This window comes from Chiloscyllium plagiosum, unplaced genomic scaffold, assembly GCF_037043375.1.
Source record: "Chiloscyllium plagiosum isolate Xiang-an unplaced genomic scaffold, Cpla_swu_hap1 HiC_scaffold_12, whole genome shotgun sequence".
Classification (NCBI taxonomy): Eukaryota; Metazoa; Chordata; class Chondrichthyes; order Orectolobiformes; family Hemiscylliidae; genus Chiloscyllium; species Chiloscyllium plagiosum.
The window spans coordinates 91072834-91084976 of record NW_028270150.1 but is presented as its reverse complement, the minus strand read 5'-3'; positions in this window follow the sequence as shown (position 1 = coordinate 91084976).

Genomic DNA, 12143 nt, shown 5'->3' with positions numbered 1-12143 from the left:
ACAATGATATAGTCATAGAGTCATACAGCATGGAAACAGGCCCTTTAGTTTAATTTCCTGGTAGGTCCATTGGTCGTCTTATAAGAGCACAGCACTGACACCCACATCACTCGCATCAATAGCCATCTTGAAAGGCTTGGCGTAATCACGTGTGGCAAACACTGAAGTAGTGGTTAACACAGCTTTCAGGATGTCAAATACCTTCTGACTGTCCTCCATCCACTGAGATTTTCTGCAATTCTTCAATATGTCAGTGAGTGGAGCAGCCACATTGCTAAAACTTGGCACGAGTTTCCAATAAACCCCAAGAATCATAGTACTGTTCTCTTCGTCAATGGTGTGGGAAACTTCCCAATAACCTTTTGTTTTCGCATTCCATGGAGCCATCTGCCCATGTCCAATAATATGACCCAGGAAGGTGACTTGGGCTTTGGTGAATTCATTCTGAGCCATGTTCATCACCAAACCTGCCTCCTGACGTCAATCGAATAATTCCGATAATTGGTGCAAATGTTCCTTCCATATGTGACTAAAAATCTCCAGGTAGTCGATGTGTGCCACAGTTGGGTAATCCAGAAATGACTTCATTGGTTAGTTTTTGAAATATGGCTGGTGCATTTTTCACACCAAATGGCATGATTTTAAATTGGTATAGTCCATTCGGTGTTACAAAAGTCAAAATTGTCTTTGTCCTTTCAGATAAGGGCACCTGCCAGTATCATCTGAGTAAGTCCAATTTAGAAGTATAAGTTGCTTGTCCTACCTTCTCAATATAATCTTCCAAACATAGAATTGAATATGAATCAGACTTTGTAACTGCATTGACTTTTTGATAATCCACATAGAATCATTGGGTATCTTTTGCTTTTGGCATGATTACTAAGGATGAGCTCCAGTCCCTGCAACTCACTTTGGTTATGTTGTCGTGCAGCATGCATTCAATCTCTTTTTGAACCTGTGCCAACTTTAGAGGATGTTGCTTAATTGGAACATCATCTCCTATATCTGCATCATGCATAATTAGATTAGTATTTTCCAGCTTATTCCCACATATCTCCTCAAGCAACTGTAATAACTCTTTCAGGTCATTTCGATTTTCCTCTGGAAGGTAACTCAATAACTTATCCCAATTTTTGAGAACTTCCTCATTGTGCAATCTGAAGAATTTGAGGAATGTCCAATTCAGAATCCTCTGAACTTTGTTCTTCACTCTATGTTGTAATTAGTAACACATTCTCCTTTTGCTTTCCTTCCCTACACATGACACACCTTGTGAGATTTCTTTCTATCTGGAGTCTTTATCAAATAATTCACCTCACTCAATTTCCTTTCGATTTGATAAGGTCCACTAAACCTTGCTTTTAAAGGTTTACCTATCACTGGCAGTAACACTAAAATTTTATTTATGTTAGCAAAGTTCAGAGTTTTTGATTTCTTGTCAACTTCCTGTTTCATCACATGCTGTGATATTTTTCAATGCTGTCTAACCAGCTCCCCCGTCCTATTTAATCGTTCCCCAAAATTTGACACATCGTCTAATGAATTCTGATTCACTAATTTTTCCTTAATTAATTTCAGTGGTCCTCTCACATCATGCCCAAAAACTAACTCAAATGGACTGATTTTAGTCATCTCATTTGGTGCATCCCAAAATGGCAGAACGCACAAATGGAATTCCTTTATTCCAACTGGCTGGATAGTCTTGACTATAAGCCCCTAACGTGATCTTTAATATTTGATGTTACCTTTCTAGCGCTCCCTGCGATTCCGGATGGTATGCAGTGGATTTGAATTGTTTTATTCCACACCTATTCATAACTTCCCTGAATAATTTTGATGTAAAATTTGACCCTTGATCTGATTGTATCTCTAAGGGTAGTCTGCATCTGGTGAAAAGTTGAGTAACTCTTATATAATCCTTTTAGCTGTGATATTGTGTAACGGAATGACATCTGGAAATCTAGTGGTCATATCTATTATTGTTAACAAATACTGATTTCCCTCTTTTTGTTTTAGGTAGAGGTCCTACATAATCAATTAAGACCCTTGTAAAAGGCTCCCCAAATGCAGCAATGGGTATTAAAGGTGCTGTTTTATTACTGCCTGCGGTTTTCCAATTATGACATGTCTGGCAAAATTCAGCTACATCCTTAAGCAGTCCAGGCCAGCAAAAATGTTTTTGTATTTTAGCTTGAGTTTTTCTTACCCCTAAATGACCTCCTTCTGGCAATTCATGTGCTGCCCACAACACCTCCTTTCTATAACCCACAGATAATATAACTTGATGAACTTCTGCCCGTTTCTCATCAGCTTAAACATATGATGGTCTCCTTTTCTTCATCAAGACATCATTTTTAAGATTGTAACATTTAGGAATACACCCAGATTCTCCTTCCGCGTACAATGTTTTGATCCAATTGCTTCAATTTTTCATCTTTCTGTTGTAACTCAGTTAATTGCTCTGAGCTAAAAGTATCCACTTTGTCCTCTACCTGCACCGGTTTTGTCTCAACCTTTCGATCAAACACGGTTCTGATAATTCTACTTCAACTTCCTTATCTGTATACTTTGATTTCTCCTCCTGTTTCAACTGGTGGCATTGTGACGTTGTTATCACACAGTCAGGAAAGATCCCAGGATACATTCCCTGTTATACCTCAGTTGCCTGATCCTCTACTGGCTTTTCAACCACAGTAGGCAGCACTGTAACACAGCTATATCATTTCTAAAGACAATTTGTGTTCCTGAAGCCAAGAGCTTTTCCAGTACTCCCACCACCACTTCCCCGCATTTTACTGAGCACTCCAACCTCACTCTACATAACTGAGCACTTCTTGTCTCACCATGAATTCCACTTACTAGCACTTTTTCTGGCAATAGTCCTTCTGAGTTACATATCTCCTCACCTCTTAACATCAAAGATTGACAATGATCCCATATCTCTTAGTACTGTAAAAATCTTTACCTGCTGTTCCTGGCCTATGCAAGTAAACCCTACATTCGCAAGTAAATGGTTTAAGAAGATCACACACTTCCTTCTCAACCACCCTCCGACCAGGTTGTACAGTTTGGTCCAGCCTTTTAGCCTTCACTATGCTTTCCTTTACCACATTAACAAAATTCCCAGGTTTATCCTGTTTTCCTGCATCCATTTTTCTAAACCACCAACACTGTGATTTCATGTGGCCTATTTCGTTGCAGTGAAAACACCAGAGCTTTTTAACTCCTCGTTCCCCTTCAAGGGTTTCCCTTTTACCCTGTGGTAAGCCATCTTTATGATCGTCACGGAGATCTGCATTTCCCTTACCATCTGAGAATCCCTCTTTTCCCCAATTTCTATCCCTCATGGGTTGAAATTGATGTCAGATGCCAATTTGGTCACTTCAGTTGAAGTGAATTTTTCAACTCCTCCAAAATAATCGTCTCTCTAAGAGTGTCATATGTTTGATCTATTTTTAATGCCCTTATCCACCTGTCAAAATTACTTTGTTTGATCATTTCAAGCTCAGGACATGTGTGACCAGGGTCCCTTTTTAGATTCCTGAAGCATTGTCTGTGGGCTTCTGGCACAAGGTCATATGCACCTAAGATTGCTTTCTTCACCTCCTCATATGCCACAGATACATACTTTGATAGTGATGCAAATACCACACCAGCTCTACCTACCAATTTTGTTTGGGTCAACAAAACCCACGTAGACACTAGTGATTTCATTTGTTTAGCCACTTTCTCAAGTGAAATGAAAAAGGCTTCCACATCCTTCTCATCGAATTTAGGCAATTCTTCGATATATTCAAACAGATCCTCACTAGGCCTTTGGCTATGATGGGTTTGCTCATCATCACTATCCTCCTCACTATGCTTACCTTCTGCCTTCATCCTCCTCCTTTTAAGCCAAGATTCCCACCTAATTACCAACTTCTGAAGTTCAAACTCTCTCCCTTTCTCCCTTTCTTCTGCTAGGGCCCCCCTCTCGTATTGTTTTTGTTCTGCTAGAGCGATTCTGTCCTTTTCTTTTTGTTCTGTTAGGGCGATTCTTTCCTTTTCTCTTTCCTCTGCATTCAACCGTAATTCAAAGTGTTTCAGTTCCTTCTCATGTTCAGGCTGCCTCACGTGCAATTGAATTTTAGCCATCTCCAAAGATTCTAAATGTAGGTTTGCTCGCTGAGCTGAGCTGGAAGGTTCATGACCATATTAGGTAACATCATCAGTGAGCCTCCAGAAAAAGCACGGGTGGCATGGTCCACTTTCTATTTATAGATTTAGGTTTCCTTGGGTTGATGATGTCATTTCCTGTGATGACGTCATTTCCTGTTCTTTTTCTCAGGGTGTGGTAAATGGGAACCAAGTCAATCTCCAAAGATTCTGATGGCATTTCCAGCAAATTTAAATGCTGAGCTATAGTTGTAATCATCTCTCCTTTTTTCACCAATGAAGGCAACTCCAACTGCAACTTGTCTGCCAATCCCAACAGCTTTTCCCTCCTCGTCTTTTATAGAACCCCAAAGGCACTTCCTCCATCCCCAGAAAATGCTTAGTGACTGAAAGACCCCTTACTGCACAAAACACTGTTTAAACCAATCGAATTTAACATGCAGAACAAAAGACACTAACGCCTACCACTCACTTCCTTTGAGTCCAACAACCCTAAGCCCAAATTAGAATTATAGAATGATTCTGGATAAGCCCCAATCTATTATGGACCAGGCCAGACCCCCTCAAAACTTTTTAAGGAGATAGCCTGGACCTTAACTTTTTCTTGTTTTAAAGGTAGATGTGTAGTGGATATTCCAGGTGTAATGCAGCTAGTCAAACCACTTGACTTTAAGCAAAACAGAATTCGTGTAAACATTCCAGTTGAAACATGAAGAAAAGAAATTTAGAATAACTTAACTATTGGAAAGCTTAAATGACCTGAAACATTAACTATTACAAAGTAACTGTTCCAATACAGTAACATCCCATGAACACACCCCTTGGCAAAAATGTAAGTTCAAACACTGATTCTTACAGGCAGGAGGGAATAACATCCAGGGCAAGATTTCAGAGAAAATCAGAGGAATCCTTTACTAAAGGTTGCAAGGCGTCTGGGCTCTCACATCTTGTGACTGCAGCAGCTGAAACAAACTAGAAAAAACCTGAACTGGGAGAACTGGCCACTCCACTTCCATTGTTAAACTAGATTCTTCAACACCTCTGTCTTTATTAGATTAGATGAGATTAGATTACTTTCAATATGGAAACAGGCCCTTCGGCCCAACAAGTTCACACCGACCCGCCGAAGCGCAACCCACCCATTCCCCTACATTTACCCCTTACCTAACACTACGGGCAATTTAGCATGGCCAATTCACCTAACCTGCACATCTTTAGACTGTGGGAGGAAACCGGAGCACCCGGAGGAAACCCACGCAGACATGGGGAGAATGTGCAAACTCCACACAGTCAGTCGCCTGAGTCGGGAATGAACCCGGGTCTCTGGCGCTGTGAGGCAGCAGTGCTAACCACTGTGCCACCGTGCCGCCCACTACCTCTCTTCAAAATGACCTCTCTTCAAAAAAAAACACAGGACAAAATAACCTTTTTAAAGTAATAGCATCATCACACCCGCTTCCCCACGTTTGGTCCATATCCCTCTAAACCTTTCCTATTCAAGTATTTATGCAAACATTGTTTAAACGTTGTGGCTGCACCTGCATCCACCATTTCCTCTGTAAGTTCATTCCACATGTGAACCACACTCTGTGTAATAAAGTGCTCTTCATGTCCTTATTAAATCTTTCTCCTTTCACCTTAAAAAGAAGCCCCCTAGTTTTGAATTCCTCCACCTTAGGAAAAATACCTTTGCTATTCACTTTATCTGTGCCCCTCATGATTTTATAAATTTCAATAAGGTCACTCCGCAACCTCCTAGGCTCCAGTGAAAAAAGTCCCAAATCAGCCACATTTCTTTAACCCACATCAAATGTCTGGTTTATTACCACCAATAAACGTACTCAAACATAGGTCCAAAATTTATTGTCAAACCTTTTGGATTTTGCAACAACATATATGTGTGTATTTATGTGAGCCTTTCTAAGAAACTAGAACATGCACACATGTCTGGGGAGAAACAAAGAACATGCAACTTGTTAACTTTAAAGTACTTTGGCCAAGTAATGTTAAACTCAAGGAAAAAAATGGATAAATCATTAATTATACAAATGGTACTCGGTGTCCCAAACTATTCCACACATACAAGTTGTTGGCACTGGGGTGTCTTCCTGGAACAGTTGCAGTGGCTGAATTCCCTTTGCTGGAGACAGTGGGGTAGGTTCAGGAACTCTCCTCAGGTGGTAAGGATGACTTTCAGTGGGTTATCTGCTTAATACACTTTGCTAAGAGGAATTGTAAAAAAAAGAGAAAAGAGATGGACTGCTGCTGTTTGGGCAGATCAACTTCCTCACTGTCTTATTCTGCACACACACCGGGCCATGTGATCTCTCAATGAAAATCCTCCAAGATTGAATGACTCCATTTGCTCCCTGCTCCTTGCAGCTACAAGCCTGTTGGTGACGTACCCAAATATCTTTGCCCCGCATTTTTCTATCTAATCCTACCAAAAATAAGGTTTGGATCATATCACTTTACATCACGGAAGAAAAGCTTGCATTTGTATAGTGCCTCTCAAGATGTTTATAGCCAACGAATTATTATGAATCGGGAAATGAGGCAGTCAATTTGTGCACAGCAAAACCCCCCTACTTCCAATAAGGTGATGAAGCCCGGATAATCCGCATTTGTGATGTTGTCATGACAAGCACCGGGGACAACGTTCCTTCACTCGGGATCATAAACAACTAAAAAGACAAAACTGATCCCAGGAAGGGATTGAAATCTTCACGAGGAGGAAGATAACTGAAACATAAAGATGTGTTGTCTGAATATACGAATTCAGAGAAGGAATAAGCCTCTCTTCCTCTCCTGTTGTACTTTTTGACAACATCCCAAGTATACATTTCCTCGTTGGAATTTTATTTCAACCAACCAAATATTTTCCAATCCTCCTACCTTCCCCTCTCACTACTAGGTATTCAACATCCTCTTACACCTGCTCCACCATTCTTGGATGGTCTGTTTGTGTTTCACATCCCACGTTCCCATCTACGCCCAATAACCCTTGATTCCCCTGCCTGAAAAAAATCTACCCACCTCTACTTTATAAAGTATTTAGTGGCCGGTTCATGTACCCATCCAGATGCCTTTTAAATGTTGTAACAGTACCAGCCTCCACCACTTCCTCTGGCAGCTCACGCGCCACCCTCTGCGTAAAAGAAATTATCCCTCAGGACATTTTTCTATCATTCCTCTCTCACTGGACTCCCCCATTCGAGGAAAAAGACCTTGGCTGTTCTCACTATACATGCCCTTCAAGATTTTATAAACCTATGTAAGGTCACCCCTCAGCCTCAGACGCTCCAGGGAAAAAGCCCCAGCCTACTCGGCCTCTCCCTTTAGCTCAAACACTCTAGTCCCCGTAACGTCCTTGTAAATCTCGGGCCTTCTGAATATGATCGTGGTGGATCATCCAATACACTCCCTGCTCCTGCTCTCTCTCCATTATCCTATCCTCATCGGACAACTCATGTCATCAATTTGGCAAACCTCTGAACGACCTCCAACGCATTCATATCATCCTTTAGATAAGGAGAAAAGAAACAGCATCTCCAACAGCCTTTCCAGGTGGCGCGCTAGAACAAGACCTTTAAAGGAGAGAGAACTACTTCACCCATTAATCTGTCTCTCCATGAACCCTGATGTCAGACTCTCGATGAAAAGGCACAGTGTACCACTGATCCTATGAAACAGCAGACTGTACAGCTATGGTATGTAGGACATCCTGTTCCCAAAAACTATCCACTTTTGACACATTGTTTGGTGCACATCACGCTGCGAGAGTTTTTGGATTTACTTACCTCCCTCTGCAGGAAAGATCTGAGATGGACCTCCAATTGTCTGTTGTATTTTTGGAGTTAAATGAGTTTGCCCTGGGTTTTTAAATGCAGACCACAGGCCACACAGTTGAAGGTGCTTATTCAAGCCAAACAGGTCTGCTTCTGTTGAAAGGTTGCATTTCAATCCATCAATAAAGTCGCTGAACACAATGACAGGAGGAAGCCCTAGGGGAGAGTGTGAGGCCTGTGTGCCAATCCTGATTACATGATAGCCCAGACGCAGAAAGGTGGGGACTGCAGCATTACGTCTGATTTCAAGAGGTAAAAGTCCTGGTGGTTTGCTGTTATTTCCCGCACCCTGTCGTTTCTAACATACTTGTTTATTTTTACCTTAATTCTTTCACAGCATGTGGGCCAGTATTTATTACCCATCCCTATTTGGACCGAGTTGCTTGTTTGGGCCATTGCAGAGGGCAAGTGAAAGTCAACCATACAGCTGTGGGTTTGGAATCATGAATATGTCAGACCAGCTCAGGGAGTTTGTGAACCCTGTGGAGTTTTACTACTGCGACAATTGAGGGTAATCCAAAGGTCATTATCACTGAGACTGGCTTTCAGTTCCAGGTTCATGAGCTGAACTTAGATTCCAGCACCGGTTGTAGTGGGACTTGAACCCACATCTCCCAAAGCATTAGCCTGAGCCTTTGGACTATCAAGTTCAGGGATGCCAATACCACACCACTGTCACCGCTGCTGATCCCCTGACCCCACCCGCACAAACATTGGTCTCCTACCAACACTCCATGAGGGGTGGGAAGAGATACAATAGCGATAAAGGAGGGATTGGCACTTGCTGGAGCAGATCCCTGTAAAACTACAAAGGTCTTGGCCTGAGAAAGAAATGGAACAGAAGAATAGACGTTTCGGGCATAAGCCCTTCTTCAGGCTCATGCCCGAAACGTCGATTCTCCTGTTCCTTGGATGCTGCCTGGCCTGCTGCACTTTTCCAGCAACACATTTTCAGCTCTGATCTCCAGCATCTGCAGCCCTCACTTTCTCCTGAGAAAGAAATGGCCAATTTTACCACACAATATAACTTTGGATCATTTAGAGATCTGGAATCAAAGGTGGATTACCTCCACAGTCTATAATGCTGTGCTAGAATAAGGTCTCTGGAGTAATATAAGATTGTGGCATTGAACTTAGCGAAGATGACATTTAGGTATGGACTTTCTTCAGAAGTTATATTTTTTCATTGTCCAGTCATTTGATCTTTCTGAATAAGGATTGGGTACCAGAAGGAGATGGTGAATTTTTTTTAAACTTCAACAGCGAAAGTGAAAGATTAGGATCCCTCAAACAAGAAAAACCACGCAAAGCTGAAAAAAGCAGGAGACAAGAAAAAGTAAATGAAGCGGCTTGGATTGGGAGAGACCAAAGGACTGTAATAAGGCCAGATGAGATGTAATGATTGTAAGATTGGAGTCCTGGAAACAGACAGCTTTACTCTGGGAATGGTCACTGGGATCAGATTTCAGCAAAGGCAGCCAAGGGTTTAGAAAGTGAGAGAGGCAATTTCAGAGAACTGTACCAATGGAAAGCCCCAGGAACGCTTTTAGCCTCAGCATCACTTTTTTTTTGCTAGAGACTTACTGAGCTAACCTCCTCCAATGTGACCTTTCATACGTGCACAACGAACCAATCAGATGTGATGATGGTCACCAGGTCATTGATAAAGACAAGGAGAAGAATAAATTAAACAACTCCCTTGGACAGATATTAAGGCAAGCACGCATCCATCTTGTATCATCATGTAGCCAAATGTGCAATTCAGAAAGAGACTAAAGGGAATATGGTGCCGTAGTGATGGTGTCACATGACAAGAACTATAAAGATCCAAGTTCATTATTTGGGAACATGGGTTCAAATCTCAGCGGAATTTGAATTCAGTTAATAAAAAATTCTGGAATTGAAAGCTAATCTAAGTAATAGTGGCCATCGTTGATTATAAAAGAATATCTGATTTACTCGAGGAAAGGAAATCTGCCATTCATTCCCCTATGTATGACATAAGACCCACAGCAGCATGGTTGGCTCTCATGAAATGTCCAAAGGAGGTTAGAGATGGGCAACAAATATTAGCCTTGCCAGTAATGGTCACATCCCATAAGGGAATAAATGTTTAAACATTCAGATGAGCCACATAAGGAGACATTAGGGAAACTGATCAAAAGCTCCCAGGAGGAATGGATGATGGGCTTAGGAAGGGAGTTACACAATTTTGGTCTTTATCAACTAAGGCACTTTCAATGGTGGAACGATTAAATTCAGGGTGCTCGTGAAGCCAATCCCAACCCTAAACCTAATCCTAAACCTGACTGTAAAACTAACTCCAACATGAATCTTAACCCTAACTCCAACTCTAACCACAATATAATCCTAACTCTAATTCTAACACTAATTCTAATTCTAAACCTAAACCTAACCCTAACTTTATACCTAACCTAACCCTAACTTTAATCCTAAACTAATCTTAAACCTAATCCTAATCCTAATTCTAACCTTATCCCTATCCCTAACTCTAACTCGATTTAACCCTATCCTAAACCTAACTCTAACCCTAACCTGAACCTAACCCTAACCTGAACCTAACCCAAACTCTAACTCTAATCCTGACCTAACCCCTATCCCTAATCCTAACCCTGTCCCTAACTTTAACCCTAAACTTGACCCTAATCCTAAAACTAACCCTATCAAGGTTGAGATCCCAAAAGCTTATAGGACCAGAGGAGATGAGAGAAATAGGGAAAAGTGGGGGCATGGGGAAATCTGAAAATTAGGATGAGAGTTGCTGACCAGGAGCTTAGCTCTGAATGAGACTAGGTGTCTTCAACCCCATGGCATCATTGTGGATTTCACCAGTTTCCTCATTTCCCCTTCCCCCACCTTACACCAGTTCCAACCGGTCAGCTCAGCGCTGCCCTCATGACCTGTCCTACCTGTCAATCTTCCTTCCCACCTATCCGCTCCACCCTCCTCTCTGACCTAGCACCTTCACCCCCACCTCCATCCACCTATTGCACTCTCAGCTACCATCCCACCAGTCACACCACCCTCTCCCATTTATCTCTCCACCCCTGAGGCTCCCAGCCTCATTCTCGATGAAGGGCTTTTGCCTGAAATGCCGATTTTCCTGCTCCTCGGATGCTGCCTGACCTGCTGTGCTTTTCCAGCATTACTCTAACCTTGACAAGGTGTGAATAGTCTACAGTGATTACGCTGAGCTCAGAGCGTGGGAAGAGGCTTTACCAGGATTATGTGGAGCAATCACATCTGGAGGGGGCAGGAGACTTTCAGCCAGGGCTGGAGGTGGACAATGTTACAGGGGAGAGAACACCCTTTCCCAGCCTGCTTTCTGGATGGAGTGATGAATGAAATGAAGGAGATAGGGAGTAACAATATTCTCAAGGCTGCGAGGACTCTGCGTCCCCATTGAAAATCTAGAGGGAAGAGAAAGAATCGAGCAACGACAGTTGATGGAGGTAAAGTTACAGACTCCCTGAAAAGAGGCACAGAGATTGTAATTAACACAATTAAAGGGTGTGCCTTCAGCTGCAGGGTCACTGCTTCAGTGGGAGGCCCAGGTTGGAGGCCAGCACCACATAACACCAATATGTATGACTTAGTGCCACATTACACTTCTTAAGTGTTGTGGTCTGGAGGAATGCTGGAAGTGGCTGGGCAACAGAGATGGAGTGGTGCACAGCTATGAGCTTGATGAACTTGATCCTCGATACTGGAGCTAGCCTTGGGTGATAGGTGTTGTCTCGGCTCTGTTTGTCCATGCCTTGGGGCACAGGGCATCAAGGGACATGAGCCTGCAATGGGCCGCCCTTATAATTTGACCTGCAGGAATGTGGGTGCATTGGCTATAGTTGGTGGAGAAACCAAGCAAGTGGACAATTCAGGACCATGACCTCCGACGTTGAATTCTGGTCCCCCCACACGAAGGTTGGCGTCAGGGGCAACTGATTGTAAACCTTCCACTCCCTGGTGGAGGTGTGAAGGATTACGGGTGTGGGCGTGGATTGAGTGGATAGAAAACAACCATTCCCTTGAAATAACTGAGGGAGGGACATTGTTTTAAAGTGAAAGGTAGGAGGTTGAGAGGGGATTTGAGGAAAAGGTTTTTCACCCAGAGGGTGGGGG